The sequence below is a fragment of the Varanus komodoensis genome, unplaced genomic scaffold (assembly GCF_004798865.1).
Source record: "Varanus komodoensis strain SLA01 unplaced genomic scaffold, ASM479886v1 scaffold16, whole genome shotgun sequence".
In the NCBI taxonomy this organism is placed as follows: domain Eukaryota; kingdom Metazoa; phylum Chordata; class Lepidosauria; order Squamata; family Varanidae; genus Varanus; species Varanus komodoensis.
This window is the reverse complement of record NW_025335468.1, coordinates 2,722,418-2,741,872: the sequence shown is the minus strand read 5'-3', so window position 1 is coordinate 2,741,872 and position 19,455 is coordinate 2,722,418. Positions and strand designations below refer to the sequence as shown.

Below are 19,455 nucleotides of genomic sequence, written 5' to 3'. Positions count from 1 at the left end.
GAAGAGGGGACACCCTCCCTGCCAAAAGTGACTGGGACAGGTCATGTCCCCTTCCCAGCAAAGATCCCTGGGGCAACAGGGTCCTTGGCAGAGTGTGACCTTAACCCTGCCCAGTCAATTTTCAGCAAAGCGGCCTTTTTTCATCGCATGCAAATGGATGGCAAATAGAGAGAAAGAAAGAGAAAAACAAAACACAAAGAGAAAGGGAGGAGGATGGGGATAGGAGAAGAGGCGGGGGGGGGGGGAGAGAGAAGGTCAGAAGGGCCTTCTGAGAGAAGGAAGGAAGGGCCAGAAGGTGAGAGAAAGATCAGCCAGAAGAATGGATGGGAATAAAGGGGGAAGGAGGGAGAGAACACACAAGGCAGGCCAGAGGAGGGTAGGGTAGGGTAGGCAAGGCAGGAGAGGGAGGGCAAGAAAGAGAAACCAGAAGGGAGTAGTGCACACACAAGATGCATATTCATGCGCTTGTACAAGCACAGTGAAGGGGGCACGTCCAACTTTTTTGTGATTGACCTGCCATTCCTAATTTGTGGGGGTACCCAAGGCACTTTCTCAAAATGCCAAATGTGTCCAGGGAACCAGAAAGTGTGGAGACCCCTCCCTTTGAAGGACCACAAGATGCAGTCATTAAGGTTGTAAGAGTATAATTACAAGGTTGTTTTCCCCTATTCTTTCCGTTCTTTCTTATACCTTGCATTGGAACAGAATCATTGGATTAGTTCCAGACTGAAGTGCAGCCCCATGGATTTCAGTTGGCCTTAAGTTAGTGGTGTTCAACTTGTCCCATTGATTTGAACCAGATTAATCATAACCAATTTATAGTATGCTCTTCTAAAGCTCTACTCAGGAACCCACATGAGTTAATGGAAATCACTTCCAGGCAAGGATGGCAGCCTTAGTCACTCCAACAACAAATGGTTAAGGAAACAAGGAGTGGGCAAGATGCCTACAACCTTGTTTTGCTCTCCTCCTTGGGCACTTGTGTGATGGGCAGAAAGTGATTAAGTGCAGCTTTTTATGACAAAAGATAGAGATTTAATATCTGTGTTCCATGTAGCTATTACTTTGAGCAGGAGGCAAACAATCAAGAAATGTACTAGTTATTTTAAATGGCATTTTAAGAGCTTCCTCATAGTCCTGATGCATGACCTTCACTGGGGCAGAGTTGCTGTTGAGGGATCAAACCACAGGGGCTCTGCATGGTGAGCTTCAGGTTAAGCAGCTGTGTACAGTTCAGGTTTAGTTCTAGCGAAACAGTGATATGGGGGGGGGGGGGCTAGGTTCATTGGCATAGATACAGTCCTAATAGGGATTATAGTACTGCAATATATGGATCATAGTACTGGCTTTCCCTACTGAGATATATAAGCTGAAATGAAAAAATAAACTCACAGGAAAAAAAGAACCTCCATGTAGACTTCTTAGCTCATTTCCTTTAATGTCTTTACCAAGTCCTGATGAATTGAGCTGGGAACTTGGCTTTAGTCATCTCCAGTTTGTCTGCCCCGGGGGGGGGGGGGGGGGTAGCTGCCATGCAGTCAAATTCCCAGTGGTAATTGTGCCAGACACACAAAACACATTTATTAGGCCTTGGAGTTTGCTTTATAAAAGGCTCCCAATAGCGAGTAGTGACCTGATGAGTTGGTAGGTATCACAAGTTTAAAATCCCAGCCAGGGACTGGGAACTTCTTACTGGAAACAAGAGCCTGCCTTGTCTTTGGCACTGCGTGAGTCACTGGCATGCATTATGTTGCAGAAATGCTTCCCTGAAACTTGTTTCTCAAGTAGGCCATCTAGGATTAGAGGTCACTGATCACTGGGACCTTGCAAAATGACTGCAATATAACCTGCCAATGGAGGAGATCCGATTTATCTTTTGTTCATTGAAGGCTCTTTCTCTGTTTGCTGGAGAAGAATTACTGCCTTGTTCCATTTCATATCCGGGTAATGAATTGGTCAAGATTTGATGGAAACTTGCCTGTCCTTCTAAGTGACCCTCAGTGTTTTGCCTCAAGGATCTCTATCAAGATTTTTTATCACCACTTTTAGTAGAGTGCTATAGATTCTGATGTATGGGGCCAGGATGTTCTAAAGACTCTTCCATCTCAGCAACTTTCAGTCAAGAGACTGAGCTGAATCCAGCTAAAGCTGCCTGCAGATGGAGAAGCTCCTTCCATCAGCAAGAGGCTTTTGATTTGGTGAAGCAGTTTCACTAAGTGACTAGGGGAGGAGGCGATCTTCACCAACTTCCCTTTTCTCTAAACCCCCCTATGTTCTCCAAAACTCTGCTCAGGAAGATAGCAACAGTGGAAAAGGTGGGACAAGGGAATGCAGAAGGAAGGCAGAATCTGTGAAGATCACAGGATCCTCAATTGTCTTCTGCCTGCAATAATTTTCTGAGCCAAACTCCAATTACTGATGCTCCTGCCAGTGGGGTAAAACCTCTGGATCCAGTGTTCTGCCATTCTTCCATCAGAGCCCCAAAATGCTCATGGGCGCCTTGTTAAACTTCTGCCTCTCGTGCCCTTCTTGACATATCTGTAATGCTAAAAGGAGCAGCGACTGTTGGCATAAATAAATTTGATGGCTTCTGTGATTAAAAGAAAATAAATGCAAAAAAAGGGCAGTTCATGGTAATTTAAAAAACTGAAATAATTTTCAATACGATTGATGTCTCTTGCTTCAAAACAGCATGCACATCCAATGTCATTAACTTCTGCAGCCATACTGGGTACTTTTGACAGACCCAGAAACAGAAAGGAGGCGATTAATTAAGGCAGCCATGGAGCTAGCTTGCTTTGTATTTCAGGAGGAGGAGCAGCAGCAGCAGCAGCACCTTTCAAGGAATGTTTTAAATGCACTAGCAGAATCCTGCTAAAGTTCAGCACCTTTAAGTCTGAAGACCTTAGAAATATGTTCAACTCTCTTCCATACTGATGCTTAAGGCACTCCCAGAATGCAATTTAAGGTGGCTTAACTTTGGCAGTGTTGCTTCATGTGCCTCCACATGGCTGAAAGAGAACTTTATACAGACAACTCCTGAAAACTCCAGTTCTCCAGCAAATAAATCCTCTCTTCTGCTGTCTGGATTTCACTCCCTTTCTACCTCATTCACATCCTATAACCACCTTAGCAACTCTTTCTCTCTACTATGCATTTATAATTCCTCATCATTTGCCTCATTTTCTGTGTACAAATCACTCTGCATTGGATAATATCCAGCCAACTCATTTAATGTGGAGTTGGCTTTATTTTGATGCCACAGCAAAACAGAAAGATCGTGCCGGAGTTAGTAAATGGATTCCCCCATTAAAAACTGTCTATTTTTGCCATGGCTTCAAGGAGCATCTTCCCATGGTACAAGGACAGTATAGAAGTCTAAATGCTGCTGTGTTTAGCTAGGTATTCTGTTGCAAGGAAATACAGAATCCTGTAGCAAAATCAGGGAAATTTGCAAGGGGGGACAATTCCAGAGGCAGAGAAAGAGATGGGAAGGGCAGATGCAGAACACTGTGTGTCAACAGGTGTTCTCTGAGCCCAGTTGCAGCATTCATCTCATGACAGCCATTTCAGAGAGGGAGGAAGCATCATGAAAGACGATGCTTTCTCTATGCAATGTCTCATACAGGCACACATATGAACAGATACTTTACTGAGTTCAAGCAATATGAAAACCCACAGTCAAGGGTTAAGTCTGGGCTGTTGTTGAACTGTGGATCATCTTGGTGTCTGAAGCCAGCTGTGCTAACAAACCACAGCTTGTTAACCCCAAAGAACCCATGAAGAGAATCCATGCTTTGCTGTTGGGCTGTGAACTGCAGGTTGTTCACCAATGTTTCTTATCTTGGCTGGCTCCTTCTCTTGCTTGCTTCAACAACCGATGGTTCTGTGACAACCCATACTAGACTCTTCAGATGGGATCGGTATGGTTACTGTGAAAAGGCAGTTTCAACTTTCTTTCACTGAAGTAACCCTTGCAGGGAAGAGCTTTTCAGGCTCTTGTGTTGACTGAGCGGCTCATTTTCCTCAGTCAACAGTAATTAAATATTCATCCCTGCTCAGCTCTGTAAACAAAGTTACTATCCAGTGGCCAAGGGAAAAAGGGATGCACCTCACATTCCACAGGTCGTTTGACAGTGGTGTACTTTTGACACCTTCCAATTATTTACTGATGTGAAAAGCAGCCAGACCCTCTCACTCTGCTTCCCTCCCTCGTGAATCTGTTAAGCACAGGACCTACGTGAAAACTTTACTGTTTTTTTTCCATTTCTCATAAGGATGGAAAAGATCCTCCCACACACTGAACCAAACAGGCAGCCTATCGTACATTTTATACCTCGCCTCTCAAATGCATTCTCCAAAATGGCTTGCAATATTGTTTGGATGACCAACATATACAGCATGTGATGAAGCAGAAGTGGCTGCCATAATGGTAGGCAGAGAGCACTACAGCAGGGGCACGCAGAGGTCTCCATCAAGAGGAAGGCGAAACTGGCATGGTCACCAATGCTGCTACCACTCCATCTCCAAGTTTCTGTCACTTGAATTCACTTCCTTCGGGCCTGTAGGTGCTGCCTGCAAACACCGGACTGATTAATGGTAAAGGCATTAACTACCTCTCACCTTACCCAAGAACATCGCTGCTGATCTGCTTTGTATAACTGAAACATGCCTGGACAACAGTCGTGTGACACTCTCCCAGTTATGTACACCAGGATCCAGATGGCAGCACCAAGTATGAACTTTTCATACGCTTTTTCCTCATTCTCATTCAGGATAGCATCAACTTGGTTGGGGACCCCTCCTACCAACTGATAGAGTTTGAGTATTTGCATCTGAGACAGGACGGAAATTATGACCATTGCCCACAGCCTCCCTGCCCATGCTCAGACCTGTCGCAAGCTGCTTCTCAGCCTAACTGTAGCATGGCAACAGCTTTGAGTGCCCTGCTGGATTGCTTACGCAAGGCTGAGAGCGTGACCATGCTGACTCTCCTAGCTGTCTCAGTGGCCCTCAATACCATGGATCATTATATTCTTCTGGATTGTCGGATCAGGGTGTGCCTGGATGATCTGCTATTATGTTGACTCTGGTCTTTCCTGATTAACATGCCTGGCTGGGTTTGCTGGAGAACTGCCCTGTGACCTCTGGTTTCTGTACAAGATATTCTGCATGCTGCTCTTCCAACTATGTCATAAAAGATTATACTACAGATGGGGAGTTTTAAATCTTCCACTCCAAAAGGGGGCAACCATCTCACGGATGCAAAGCCATCTTTATACAACAGGGGCCATAAAACTGGCATTGAGTACATTGAGATGTCACACCAGCAAACTGAGGTGGGACGGCGAAATGGATGAACACGAATCCCTAATCGCACTGAATTTTTTTTAAAGCATGCCTGCAAGATCCTAAGTAATGCAGCTTCTAGTACATTTTGTCTGTGGATCTTAAATCACCAAGATTCTATGAGGAAGAAGCAGAAATAAACCGAAAGAAATGTTGTGGTTCCTACTGCCTAAAGAAAAGTTTAACCCAGCCTTTCCCGACCTAGTGCCCTCCAGGGGTGTTGAACTGCTGCTCCCACTGTTCCCACCCAGTATGCTCCATGCTGGCTGGGGGATGCTGGGAGTTGCAGTCCACGCACCTGGATGGTACTAAGCTGGGGAAGGCTCTTTTAATCGTGCTATTTTCATCAAGCCCGAGCTTTGTTTTCCCTTCTTATACAGACACCAGGTTCAGTCCAGCAGTGCAGTTCTGTCAGTGGAACTGCTTCTGTCCACAGAACCAGATGATGGAGGTGATTCTTCCCCAACAGTTTCCTGCATGACTTCGAAATCAGCTCCATGGGACTGGGAAATCCCTTGGAATAGATTTTTGGGCCATGCAAGGAAGGTAGTGAGGGAGAAAGTCCTGCTGTACAAGTGAACTTTTGCTACAGCAAGGTTGGCTATAACCTACTGTAACACATGAAGCCACTCACACATTCGCATACCCTTTCAGCATTAGCCAGTTCTATGATCCCTCTAAACTCTTGTCACTAAAAGTATTGGGTCCTTGTGCAGTGGAGAGGTGAATTAACATGGAAATTATGTGAGTGCTCTCTGATCTGTGATGGCTCACTTGTACAAGCAAGTCAAGGTAATCGAGTTGTACTGTAAATACTTATGAGTGAATAAGCCCTCTACTAACACTTTACACTGAAGTACTATGGCTAAACAAAACAAACCTTTCCAATATTATCTTTTTTTCATTTCCTGCCTAGAATACCCTACTGCTGTGTTTAAGGAACTAGACTGAAGATAAAAAACTAAAAAGAGGCATCAACCTAAAGAAGCTACAGCAGAAATCACAATAGTGAGGATTATGGTCTACCAGCCCAGGATAGTTGTTGCCATGTGCCACTGAATGCTTGTGGTCGCAACAGATCTGCAGTGGGGGAAATTACTCATCAACAGCTGGACTGTTCCTGACGAACCCAACCAGCTGGAAGGTTGAAATGAGAGTATTTTGCATGCATCTTCTATTACCCGGAATTCCATTTGGGTTGTTTCTAAATTTATGAACAACGAAGAACTGGCTACTAGGGTTTTAAACCGTGTTTTAATATATTTGCTTATTACTGTTCTCATCAAGTTTTATTAGTGATTGTAAGCTACCATGCGTGTTATTTTTAGTAAAAAGGCAGGATTCAAATTAAATAGAATAAATTGATAAGCAACCATCTCCAAAGCATACCAGGAATATCCAATTCTAATGCAGACATGTAGCATAGAAGAAGCAGAGGTGTCAGTCACGTTGCCATGATCTCATATCTAGCAAAGTTTTACTCAAGTTACCTTGTTATACAGAAACACTATAGATCATAATTAACCCCTGTCGCTGTTCTTGGTGCTGAACAATGTAAACATGCTGAGTTTTAACCTGTCCAAAATGGAATAAGAAAGATGCCAAATAATACGACTTATTCTCATCCCTGAGCAAAGTCTCCATTCTGGTGCCCTCCCCATGCGACCTACAGCTTTCATCATTCCCCAGAGCATGCTGCGAGTTGTAATCCAACCTATCTGGGGGGTACTCAGTTGGGAAAACAGCGCTCTTTTCATGAAATTTAAGATTTTTGGTGAAGCCTTTAACCTCACGTCTTATTCAGCATCTCAGGCTGATAAGAAGCCTTCAGCCCTCCTTCTCCTAGGAGCAAGTCCTCTGAGCACAGCTGGACTTGCTTCTGAGCAGAAGTGCACGGGGTCACGCCGTAAGAGCACGCAGCAGCCATTCGCTCATACATTCCCGCTATTCACTGGCTGTCCTTGCCTCTCCTTCTCCCAGCGTTGCCTGCTCCTTAAGCGAGCAAGGCTTTTGCTCATGTTACTCTGCAACACACTAACTAGGTACAAGGCACTCCATCAATACTGCTTCTAACAATAATGCTAATGATGTGATTCCAAATGTAAATATGCAAACTGTGTTCCTTTCCAAGATTATTTTCTTTGAGAGCTCAGTCCCAAATGGTTGGTCAATCCTGCATGGCCACAGCCTGAGAATCACTGCATTCTGCAAAGAAAATAAAACCAGTTGAGTCAACACTGAAAAGGGAATGACCTGAGCAAATTTACATCATCTGAAACATAGGCAGGGTTAGCATCTGGCAGCTACTGTACATAGCAATGCTAGATGACAGGCAATTTAAAACATGTTGCCTTTAATCAGATTTATAGCCTGCCCTTGTTCTAAAGCACAGTGTTTTTGTTTCCTCATTCATCCTCAAAAGACCCCAACTATATAGTAGCTCACTATATTGTTTCTATGATACAGGTGGGAAACACTGGTGAGAAATCTCCTTCCCTACATCGGCTAAGGCTGAGTGGGAATGCAGATTTCCCCAAAGCCAGCACTTTGTTACTGAACCAGAGAGACGTATAGCAGTATCCTACTGTGTCAACCCATTACTAGCCTAAGGGACTTATAGCACAGCGCCAATTACATGGGATTCCTTGGGAATTTTCCATGGGGGAATGCCAGCACAACTCTTCTGGCCTAAAAGGGTCTACACCCATGCACAACTCTGCTCTTTAAGCTCCATTAAGTCTATTCTATGTGACAACTCAGTGGCAGAGCACAGACTTTGCATGCAAATGGCCCCAGTTTCAATGTCCGGAATCTCTAGTTAAAGGAGCCCCCAGTGCTTGTTCATTAACAGTTCTTTGCCTTGAGACCATCTAGTGAGTCCACCAACTGAGTCATGTGGCCCAAGACTGTCTCCCCTCCATTATGAGACAGATTCTTAGCAATAGTTAGTTATTACAAGACAGCGTTTCATTCTGTGGTTCCTTGAACCTAAAAGGAGATGCTGATAGCATCTGAAGGCGGTCAGATAATGTGGAAAGAAAACAGTTCTTTAGACAGCTCCTGTGGCTGGCACTCGCCGCTACTAGACTAAGAGGAGGATGTTGTCTCAGCAGCAAACTCCTCCTCCTCTTGGTATTTAACTGTCAGCCAAGGCCAAAAAGGCCCCACCAAATTCTTACAAGTGAACGTAAGTGTCTGTAGCACCAAGATGTCTCCATCGCATTTGAGGGCTGCACCACTAAGACTCTCAAGTAGAAGAAAAGACTCAGAAGAAAAGCCTTCAATCCCTTCACTCTAGAGATGATTTATAAGAAAGGCGCATTCTGTATTACAAAGCAGACATCCCAAAGAAGATGATCTGTTGTTTCCTGCATTCCACAAACTTCAGAGAGCACAGAAGGGAGCAGAAAATGATGCTTTATGTAAGCTGCCAAGCCCTGTAGCATGTTCAATTCTACCCCTCCTCGGGGAGCTGACTGGACTCTTGCCCCTACCTGACTGTGTAGGCAGCAACCGGAGGAGATGGAGTTTTGGCAGGGAATGCATCCTCTGAAGCAGAGGACAACAGCACAGCTGTGTCCCAGCTCTTGCTGGGATGGTCCTGACTGTCCTACCCCTGAAGAAGCTCCCTGTGCCCCTTCCTCATCAGACCCCTCTGCTGCACTGTAGAAGATGCAAAGGCTGGAGGTCATGATGGGAAATGTCAAATGCTTCTGTATCTCAGCAGAGAGTTCTCTCTCCCTAATATTACATACATCTCCCTTGCTATTCCAGAACTTCATGCCACTCACTGGAATAACCCTCAAAGTTTTGCCATAAAGCTCTCTATACATATCCTGGGGCAACATCACTTAATACTGACAATTGATGTTGCCAGTAGTTTCGCTAAAGCATCAGTGGAGCCTTTGGTGGCTGATGAAAATCTAATGAAGACAAAGGCTATTGGAAACAGATTCTCATTAGTTGCTTTTCTTTTTGTTTTATGAGCTGCTCTACACTGGAGAATGGTGACAGGCAGGGCTAAATGAAGGCAGGGAAATCACTTTACATTTGCAGAAAAAGAAGTGATAAACATTTCAGAATGGATGGTGGGAAAAAACAAGCACTGGAAGAAGAAAAGATTTCCTGGAACAAAGGGGCAGCCAACCATGACTTCTAAAATAGGAAGTACAACCAGAATTAAAACATAGGTTGCATGCCTTAATCAGATGACTAATTAACTTATCAATGGAATTGATTGTTAATCAACTAAGATAAAGCTTAACTGGTGACTCTGAGATGGTCCATATCTTTAAGGCATTGAGGCTATGGTGTGCTATCATAAGAGGAAATGAAAAGAAATGATATGTAATTAGTGCTGTTTACTGTTTACTGAAGACTTAAGTAATCTCACAAATACCTCAATAACCCCCTCCAAAAGAGCTTATATTGAAATTTTGATCGTGAAAGACTATTTGTTTAAAACAGTAAATATGCCAGAGCCAGGATCCTTTCATACATCTGCCATACATATCTAACCATGAACTTCAGTGTCGGAGGATGTGCTCCATGGCTTATCAGCCACTTGCAGTTCATGGAATGGTCATGCAAGATGGAAGATACATTTTCATGCTTTTTTCGCTCTTTCTGCTGAAGGCTCTTACCACTAGTTGTTCTATCCGACTACAAGGATTCCCTAGAAAGGGTGACGTTGAAAACAGGAGGCAAGCACTTTTGGTCTAGGGGCTGGATTACTCACCTCAAGCACACCAGTGGGTCACATCATGCCATGATGTGGGGCCTCAACCTAGAAGTCCCACCAGCATGATGCCCTCTGTCTCCATCCCACCCACTTTTTTCTTTGAACTCATCAGGGCACAGAGATGCGTGAAGAGGCCTGTGCTGGTTTGTAAATAATGTACATTACCTTTTCAAACACTGGGCTGAGGATCATTTCATTTAAGGGCCTGAACCCTATCAAAGAATGGAAATAAAAAGTTGGGACTATCACGACCCGCTTTTGTTGCAGCCTCCCACTTGTGATCAGTATTACCTACTGATGCATTACGACCAGAGGTGTTCAGGCGCTTTGCTATATTTCTAAGCGGCACACTTCCCTCTCCAGAGTAATAGACCATATTTCACTGGATACTGAGATCCAGTTGGAATACTTATTGGAGCCCAGGTTTTTTTTTTAGCATCACTCCAGAAAAAGTTTACAGTGGCTATAAACTGTTACAAGGAGGTTCATTACTTGCTTATATTGGTCTATAGCTCCTCCGTTGACTATAAAGCTGCAAACGCTGGTTCTACTCCAGAGGAGAATCAGAATCATTGGATTATGCCAAAGAAAATGCCGGGTGCCTTGAGAGTGACATTGTCCTCTTGCACAGTGCATTGATTTCTATGAGCCTTGTTCACTTCGGATTCAAGGATGCTTAGGAAACAAAACCGCCTGTGTCAAAGATGAAATATAATTTACTGAACAGAGTGACGAAATATGGGTACAGAATAGAAACAAGTAAAACAAAGTTTACACCTCCCCTCCCACATCTGTAACCATAATGGTTTCCTGGCTAGGCCAGGGAATTTATATATTTATTTATAGTTCTTGTATCCCACCCTTCACAATACCTCAGGGTGGCAATGCAGTGAAATACACAGATATAAATATAAATATGGTAAAGGTAAAGGTTTCCCCTTGACGTGAAGTCCAGTCATGCCTGACTCTAGGGGGTGGTGCTCATCTCCGTTTCCTAGCCGAGGGAGCCAGTGTTTGTCTGCAGACAGTCTCCGTGGTCATGTGGCCAGCATGACTAAACACCAAAGTGCACGGATAAGATGGAGGAGGAGATGTAAGCTGCCTTGAGCCCTTGGTGGGAAAAAGGCAGGATACAAAGTGCTGTTACCTGCCCACCGAAGTGGTACTGCTGCTTATCTGCTTAAGTGGCCCACTGCTTATCTACTTGCATTTGCATGCTTTCGAACTGCAAGGTTGGCAGGAGCTGGGACAGAGCAACAGGAACTCACCCTGTTGTGCAGATTCAAACCGGAGACCTTCCGATCAACCAGCCCAGCAGCACAGAGGTTTAAACCACTGTGCCACCTACATCCCATAAATATGGTACAGCATCACTAACAAACAAAATCCAAGGTAAAAACACAAATTAACATTTTAAATAATGGGAAAATTAAAGGTTTTACTGCACAGTTGCCTGTCTATGCAACACATCAAATCCCCTCACCACCCTAGGAACAAAAAACCACGCTCCCCACTATTCCAGAGTCTGAGAGTCTGTCAATATGCACACAGCTTCTTATCCCTCTTTCTGGGACACCAGTGTGGGGGCAAAGCCACTTCAGTAAAGCCAACACATCTGTACTCAGGACAAAAGCAGCCCTCACCACCAAAAGACTAGGGAAAGCAGTTCCAAGGTCATTATCTCTGGTTCTCCTCCTAAGAAGCTGAAGGTCATGAGGCCTTGACATGCTTTTAAGAAAATGTCTTCTCTTTGGGACGCTGGGAAAGTCTGCTACATGGTCAGTCAAACTGCAATAATCTCTCTGACTAGAGAGCAATTACCTTGCTCTTCCTCTTTACTTTGACAGCACCGCCTGCTTCAAGGACCAGCGGCCTCCTAACCTTGTAGGAACTTTCTCTTCCCTGGCCACCTACTGCCCAGGAGCTAAAGCCTTGCCAGCTGCAAATTAGTCACTGCAAGGCTAGGAAGAAAGTGTGTCTGTGTGTGTGCATGTGTGCGGCGGGGGAAGAAAATGCAGGTCAAAAAGGACTCTGTTTTCTCTGTTGGCCGCTATCACTGAGGCCAGATACTTATTACATTTCTGTACCACCAGTAAGCAAAGCTTTTCTCAGTAGCTACCTGCCTCACTTCATCTGGTGGGGGCTTCCAGAGAAGGACCACAGTATGTCAATGACCTTCTCCCCATGACTCCAGAAGCTCAAGTGCATTCAATGCAGAGGACAGCCTGAGCATGGTCAAAACAGCCGAAGTCATTCTGCCCACACATCATCCTCTATAGGATGCTAAACCAGGCAAAACAGCACCCCCTCATACACACCTCTATAAACAGGGCACAAGATGCTGCAGGGAGGTCTTGACGGTGCTGAAGGTGTCCATCTGTGATTGGTGTGAAATTATGTGAGATATGAAAGGTCCTGTTCATCATGAGAGTTTACATTAGAGTAACTTCAGGTGGATTGTACTCCCTAGCACAAAGTGTTTTGTGAGGAACTGGCGAGGTTATTTCAGGGTATGGCGAAATCCCTGAAGCACATGGCAAGAGATCATAGAAACAGAGAAACAGAGTGAGTCAGAAGGGGTCTCCCGGGCCATCTAGTCTGACCACCAGCTCCAGCCAGCTCCGCTCACGACATGCCCACCATGTGCATGTCCAGCCTGTCTTTGAACACCCTCACCGATGGGGCCTCAATGACCTCCCGTGGAAGCCCATTCCACACCCTTGGGGTCCTGACTGTCAGGAAGTGCTTCCTGGCATCTAAATGGAACCTTGGCTCCCTGAGCTTTGCTCCGTTGAGTGCATCCTGCCTTCCTCTGCAGGGGAGACCAGGTCTCTACCCATCTCCATGTGACATCCTTTCACATACCTGTATGTTGCCAGTATGGTGTAGTGGTTAAGAGCATGGGACTGGGACTCAGATGATCTGGGTTCTAGTCCCTGCTCAGCCATGGAGCCAACTGGGTGACTTTGGGCCAGTCACAGACTCTCAGCCCAACCTACCTCACAGGGTTGTTGTTGTGGGGATAAGATGGAGGAGGAGATGTAAGCTGCCTTGAGCCCTTGGAAGGAAAAAGGCAGGATACAAATCGAATAATACATACATACATACATATCCCCTCTGAGTCTCCTCTTCTCCAGGCTGAAGAGACCCACTTCCCTAGTCTCACCTCATACCCCATCATCTCTTGCCATGAAATAAGGCAGCCACAGACTTCAAGGATTGAGGAGTGGAGTTCCTGAATCAAACGGTCCCCATTCAGCCCAGCACTGGTGCAGAGAACACAATAAACATGCTACTCAGCTGGGGGCAGGGGTGTTGTAGTCAGACTGGACAAAGCTGTCAACATTCAACAGCCAATTTACCCAAGATAATATTCCTACATAGGCAAGAAAGCAAATTCTTGAAGGAACCCCACCTTTGAAACCAGAAACATAGAAAAATGGCCCACTATACCTTAGGCTAGTCTCTCTGATTACAAAAGGGGAACTGACAAAAGGGGCTGCATCGACCTCCAGCATTCAACCTAAAAAGATACACCATCATGCATCAATGTGAGAAAATTCAGCTGAATTCCAAAAGTGGCGATGTATTTCACACAGAGATTTCTGCTGAAAATGTACTTTTCTACACATTCTCCAAGGGTACGTTTATGAGCCTGACACTTCAAGTGAGATGTCTTGCTAAGATTCCCCAGCACAGAAGCTCATATAAACCAACCACGGATAAAGCTCAATATGCTCAAACAAAACAGCCCGACAGCAAAATACCTTTTCTGAAGGAGTGTCCCAAGCAGAAGGCCTTCGCAAAATACTTTCTCAGTTAAACAAGATGGCATAAGAGTTCAGACTGAAAAGCAATGAACAAAGTAAAGCACCTGGTTAACACCATTTAAACTTATGTCATCAAAGCATACCCCGTGATTATGTCCCTGCATCAATAAAATTTGTGTTTGTTGCTGACGTATGTGCACGGGGGAGGTGACTGGACCTGACTGGAGACAGTGTGGTGCAATGGTCTGAGCGCTGGACTAGGACTGGGGAGACCTGGGTTCTGAATTGCCTTTGGGCCAGTCACTGACTCTCAGCCTTACCGGTGAGGGTAAAATACAGAAAAACACGCATCTGTACCCTCTTAGGTTCCTTGGAAGAAAAGTTTCATAACCGTAAACCATCATTATCATCTTTTTTCAGCTACAAAATAAGCAGAAGCTTATACTGGAACAAAGCCTGAGTGAGGGGGTGCACAGACATGCCAAGTGGTGTTCCCCACTAGCATGCAGCTTAGCTCACTTGCCATCTGCAGCAAGCAGGAGTTTCTCATTAGCTTCTGCCATGCTGGCACCTTCCTCCAATGTATTTGCTCTCTTTATGGCACACTGTGGCTCGGCCTGTATGCAACTGTGGGGGTGGCTGGTAGATGAAAGTCTTTAGCCCATCCCTTGCCTTTGCTGGCATAGATCGGTCTGATACAGGCTGATGAACTGACAGCAGAAGTGACAGCTACAGGAATGGGATAGCTACAGAAAAAAACAGTGTAAGCTACTACACTCCCCCCCCCCCCAATTTAGGGCAAGTAGAATGAAATACAGATTTCCTGTGAGGCTGGGGGGGGGGGCGCAACTGAGTGCTTCCTCTAGCACAAGGATTTATAAAGTGAGCCTCCTAAGGAAACGCACAAGCCACCAGATGAGTATCCTTTCTTTCCCAGTTTAGGGCAATTGTGATTAGTCCTGCTACTCCTTTCATACTCTGTGCACCAGCCTTGAAAATAATCACTACCTGTGGCAGGTAAGATTAGGCAATCTGGATTTTCTATACTATAGAATCTATAGATTGAAAAAAGAGCTGGTGTGTTGTTCCTTCAGGTTGCTGATATGGGTGTTTTTGGATGAAGAAGTTAGTAACGCATTTTGTAGGCTGGTAGCTTTTATGTGAACTATTACGCAAGGATATAATTTAGCCTCAACAGCATCATTTAGCCTCCTTAATCATTTTGCTTAAGGAGACAGCAGCATTTAAGGGCTCCGTGTGCTTCTTGGACCTGAAGCATAATCCGGTGCATGTCTACTCCAAGGTAAGTCCCACTGGTTCACTATAAAAGGTTGAAACTGTCACACACACCCCCAGTCAAAGGTATGTTTGCACTGCAACACATCTTTTTAGAGCAGGGCAAAGTCAGCATGAAGCCACTTAAGTGATTTTAACAGTTTGGACTGTACTTTGTATTATTTCATGTTAGTGCTTGTATGAATATAAGCAAAACATCCTATTTATTTCACTGGTGACCTCAGTTTTGGTTGCTCTCTTTCACCCTCCCAGTGTTGCTGAAAATAGAGGATTTAAATGAGGATTTTTAAAATATGTTGCCTGACTGAGGGCCTAGCAGGAAGGCTGGGATGCAGATAAGGATGAAGAAAAAAATTAAGTTGTTATGGATACACTGCAAGCCCCATTGAGGACTTCTCAAAAGGCAGGGGAATCAATTTTAACTTAATTCATCCAATAAACCCAATCATGAGAATTTTTGATCGATCTGATGGAAGGGAATTCCCCTATTTTAAGGCTATTTTACATTATTCCACCTAATAGCGTTTCTGAAACTCCCATCAGCAGAAAGGCTCTTGATTTACACATGAGAAATGCATTCTTGTACCAGGCAATGCATTATTCATGCCATATTACACATTGAATTGTCTACAAAGGCAGGCAGTTTTCTTGAAAAGGCTAAAAAAAGAGAAACTGATGCACTCCAGATGTCTCGGGGGGGGGGGGGGAACAAGCCAAGGTGGGCGGGGAGAAGGACAGAAAAAGAAAGACTGACCAACTGCCAAGCTGTAGGAACCGAGAGCTTTAATCGGTACATGGGAACTACAGAGATAGAAACATCTTAAACGTTTTAACTGGTAACTCATAGCTGCTTGAAAGGCGAAGCAGAAACAGAAAGCCTGATTATAGAGCATCACCTTTTCCCGATTATTATTTTGTCGCCTCAATCCCCTCCCCGCGCACACCCCCAAACACCTTTGCTCCCCGTCAGAGGGGTTTGGGGCTTTTCAGCAGCGAGCTCCATACCTCTTGCTCCCACCCCTGCAATCGACTACAGCTTGAAGAAAGAAACGGACGCATACTGCTAAGCACACAGCGCCCCCCGATCCTGGTGCTGGTCCTGGACGAAGAAGGCGGGGTGGGGGAAGCCCTGCCTTCATCACGGGCACGTCGCCCTGACCTAGATAGCAAAGCATGCAAGCTTGCAACGGCGGTCCCAGCCAGGCGGCAAAAACTTCTAGGAAAGCCCTGCTCCCCAAAGCAGCTGGAACTGCTCGTCCTGCGCACCTTTTGCTTTGATGCAATTCCGTCCCACGCCTGGGCTCCTCCTGAACACGCGTTTGGATACGAGCCCTTCCTAACCCCTGCTATTTCCACCCTCATCCTTTTTCTCCTTCCTATCCCCTACTCAACGGCCGGATGACAAACGCTCTACAAGGCGAGCCGGACCTTTCCGAGTCCAGTTATCCTTCTTTTTAGAACAAAATAGAAAGGCTCCGCGCGGCAGTCACGCCCAGCCACCACCGCGCTTCCCCCACCCCACTTGCATACGCTTGCACACGATCGAGGCGCAAACTTTGCAAGGAGATTCCTTGCAGCTCGATGTCTTCCACACACTGCGCCCCCCCCCCCGCCCCTATTCTCGGTCTTGTACCGTGGACTGAGACCGACGGGGAAAAGCAACAAGCAGCAGACGGCGCCGCGGATCGGACGCTGGGTGTGCAAGGGCGAGAGCTCCCCGAAAGGATCAGACCCAGCGAGCTCCGTAAACGCGAAATAGACGCCTGCCGCGATGCACTGACATTGTGCAGCATGCGCGCACACAGCAGCGGCGGCGGCGGCAGCATCGCTGGAAGAGCTGCCGGCTGCGTTGGCCAGCCTGTCTCCCGCTTAGACCCGAGTTCCCGGGCGCCTGGTACGTTGGTGCAGTAGCAGCCGTGGCGCCACTTACCTCGCCGGGAGTTTGGTGCAGCACTAATGACCTGCAAACTCTGCAGATCGGCTCGGGCTCCTCAGCAGCGCGGCTCGGGCATGTCGCTTCCTTTCTTTTCCTTGCCCCACCGCCGCCGGCCTGCGAAAGAGGCAAAGGGATCTAACTGTTATTCTAATGGGGCTGCTGAAGCAGCTGCCTGAGTCACCTCCTCTCTCCTCGTCTCTTCCCTGGCTGCAAAAAGAAGCCGCCGGCTCCTTTCCAAACGACCGAGCCGAAAGACTGGCGGTTCACCCGGAGAATGTGGGGTGGCGTCCCCTTTATCCCCGCCCCCCGCCGCTCCACGCTGCTCGGAGCTGTGGAGCGGCTAAGCGAGCGGTGGCCAACGAGCGGGATTCATGCAAACCCACCCCCTCCTTTGCCTGACTGCGGGAGCACCACGTACCCCTGCAATGCCTGGAGAGAGCGCCCCGCGACCCCCCCCCCCGCCCTGTCCTCCCCCGGGAGGGGATCTCTGAGGAGAGCCACGCGGTCCGGGGGGGGGAGGGGCGGAAAGCCGAAGCAAGCAGCCGAAGGAAGTGCGGGCGCTGGCGTCCCCGCTTGCTGCAAGCAACGGGCCGCGGAGATGGTTCAGCTCGGGCTGCCAAGGGCACGCCGAGCGTGCTCCGGATGGCGCCGCGCCTGCTCCGCACATGGGCTACCTAACCACGCCGCAGAAACTGCGAAGGGGAGCGACGGAGAGCGGGGAGAAAGCGGGTTCTGCCCAGCGCGGGCCATTCCCTTCGCTGGAAAGTGCTGGGTTCCAAGGTCACGCCTGTCCTTTACCAGGGAACGGACGCGGAAGGGGCATCTCACGTTTGGCGAAGGGGGCGAGGGAGAAATGTGCCGACCGAATTCCGCCTTCCGCACATGGATTATCGGTTGCATGGCGTGCCCTTTCTGTTACTAGTCACCTTGGCAGAGAAGGTTCCAGCCATGTTGGTGCCTGACTCAGAAGAACCCAAATCCTCCTTTCCCCAAGGCCTGGTGGGCATTATGCCCAACGGCCAGAGAATTTGCAGTCGCCGCTTCACGAACAGATTGCGTGCATATGCCCTGTGAACCGTGTTGAATGTGCACAATGCCTGGTTGTTAGGCACATTAACTGCTCAGCTCAAATCGCCCCTAGTGTGCATGCATACAGGCCAGCCAAAACCCTACATGAGAATGTGCTGTGCAGTTAGGTGCTCATGCCTCCCAGATCCTAGGCTACCTCTTCCTACATTATGGTACAGGTTGACCTTGCATATGCCAAGGGGGCAGACAGGGAAAAGGCAGGGTGTATGCGGACTGAATGTTTTACCAAAACTCACACTGTACTTCATGTCAGCCACCTTTCCCCAGCAGCAACAAGAACAGGCCATTTATGACGCTGGAAACACTTTCTGACACAGACAAATCAAAAGAGCCACCCAGAAGAACAGCATGATATGCTCACTTACCAGATGGGTTTTGGTGGTATGTGCCCGGAAATCCCCAGTTCAAATCTTGCCCAGGCCCTTGAGATACACCAAGCAGCCTGACATTAAATGCTCTTGCTTAGTCTTCTGCATACCACATCTGCAATATGGGCAAACACACAAAAGCACTCTGTAAATGCTCTCATTACTGGAACAAAAAGGTAGGGTTCAGATGACAACTTTAAAAGCTTCCAATTGGTCTCTTTCCAACACCCTGGACTTAGGAATGGTCTCCTGCTGTGAAAGCAGCCACATTCTGCCTTGGATGCAGGTCTTAAGGGAAACTTTTATGGGTTGCTTAGAATAGTAGAGTTGGAAGGGGCCAGAAGGCCATTGGGTCCAACCCCCTGCTTAGTGCAGGTCACCAAGTTAAACTGTCCTCAGATGGCTGTCCAATTGCATCTCGAATGCTTCTAGTGTGGGACAGCCCACAACATCCCTAGGTCACTGGTTCCATTGCCGCACTACTACAGTCAAAAAATGGATGAGGGTCAGGGCTAGAAGAGAGACATGGAGCCAGGCCACAGCCTATCCCATTATCTATCCCCAATCTACCTTAGTAGGCAATTTTAAAAATAGAAAAGCTATAATATACAATACAGAGATATAGCATACTTTTGTAAAAATTACTTCCTAGCTGCACTCCTGCAATTAAGCAATAGGTTCATTCTAGGTTCTACCCTGGCCCCAGGCCTTGCATGGCGGTACGGGCCGAGGGCAGGCAGAAAGCACATCACCAGATGCTTTGTATGTCAACTCTCACGCCATGCTGGACTGCTCTGGAGATCTATATTCCATGGTATAGCAGATCTGGAAGACGTGAGGTGGTAGCACCAGTCTCTACCTGGAAGTTTAATTAGGTAATTCAGCACTAGTGATGTGTATAATATA

The 19,455-nt window shown here is 46.7% G+C and overlaps 1 protein-coding gene across 1 annotated transcript in view; it reads right to left on the bottom strand.

Moving 5' to 3' along the window:
* SYT12 (synaptotagmin 12) overlaps positions 1–18,639 on the bottom strand; it is a 68,942-nt gene extending 50,303 nt beyond the window's left edge. Inside the window, exons 1-2 of the mRNA XM_044426116.1 lie at positions 18,547–18,639; positions 17,087–17,206 (exon numbers count right to left, since the gene is read on the bottom strand). The gene's annotated coding sequence lies outside the window, so the exon portion shown is untranslated. The remainder of the gene's footprint in view (positions 1–17,086; positions 17,207–18,546) is intronic.
* Positions 18,640–19,455: the final 816 nt, after the last annotated feature.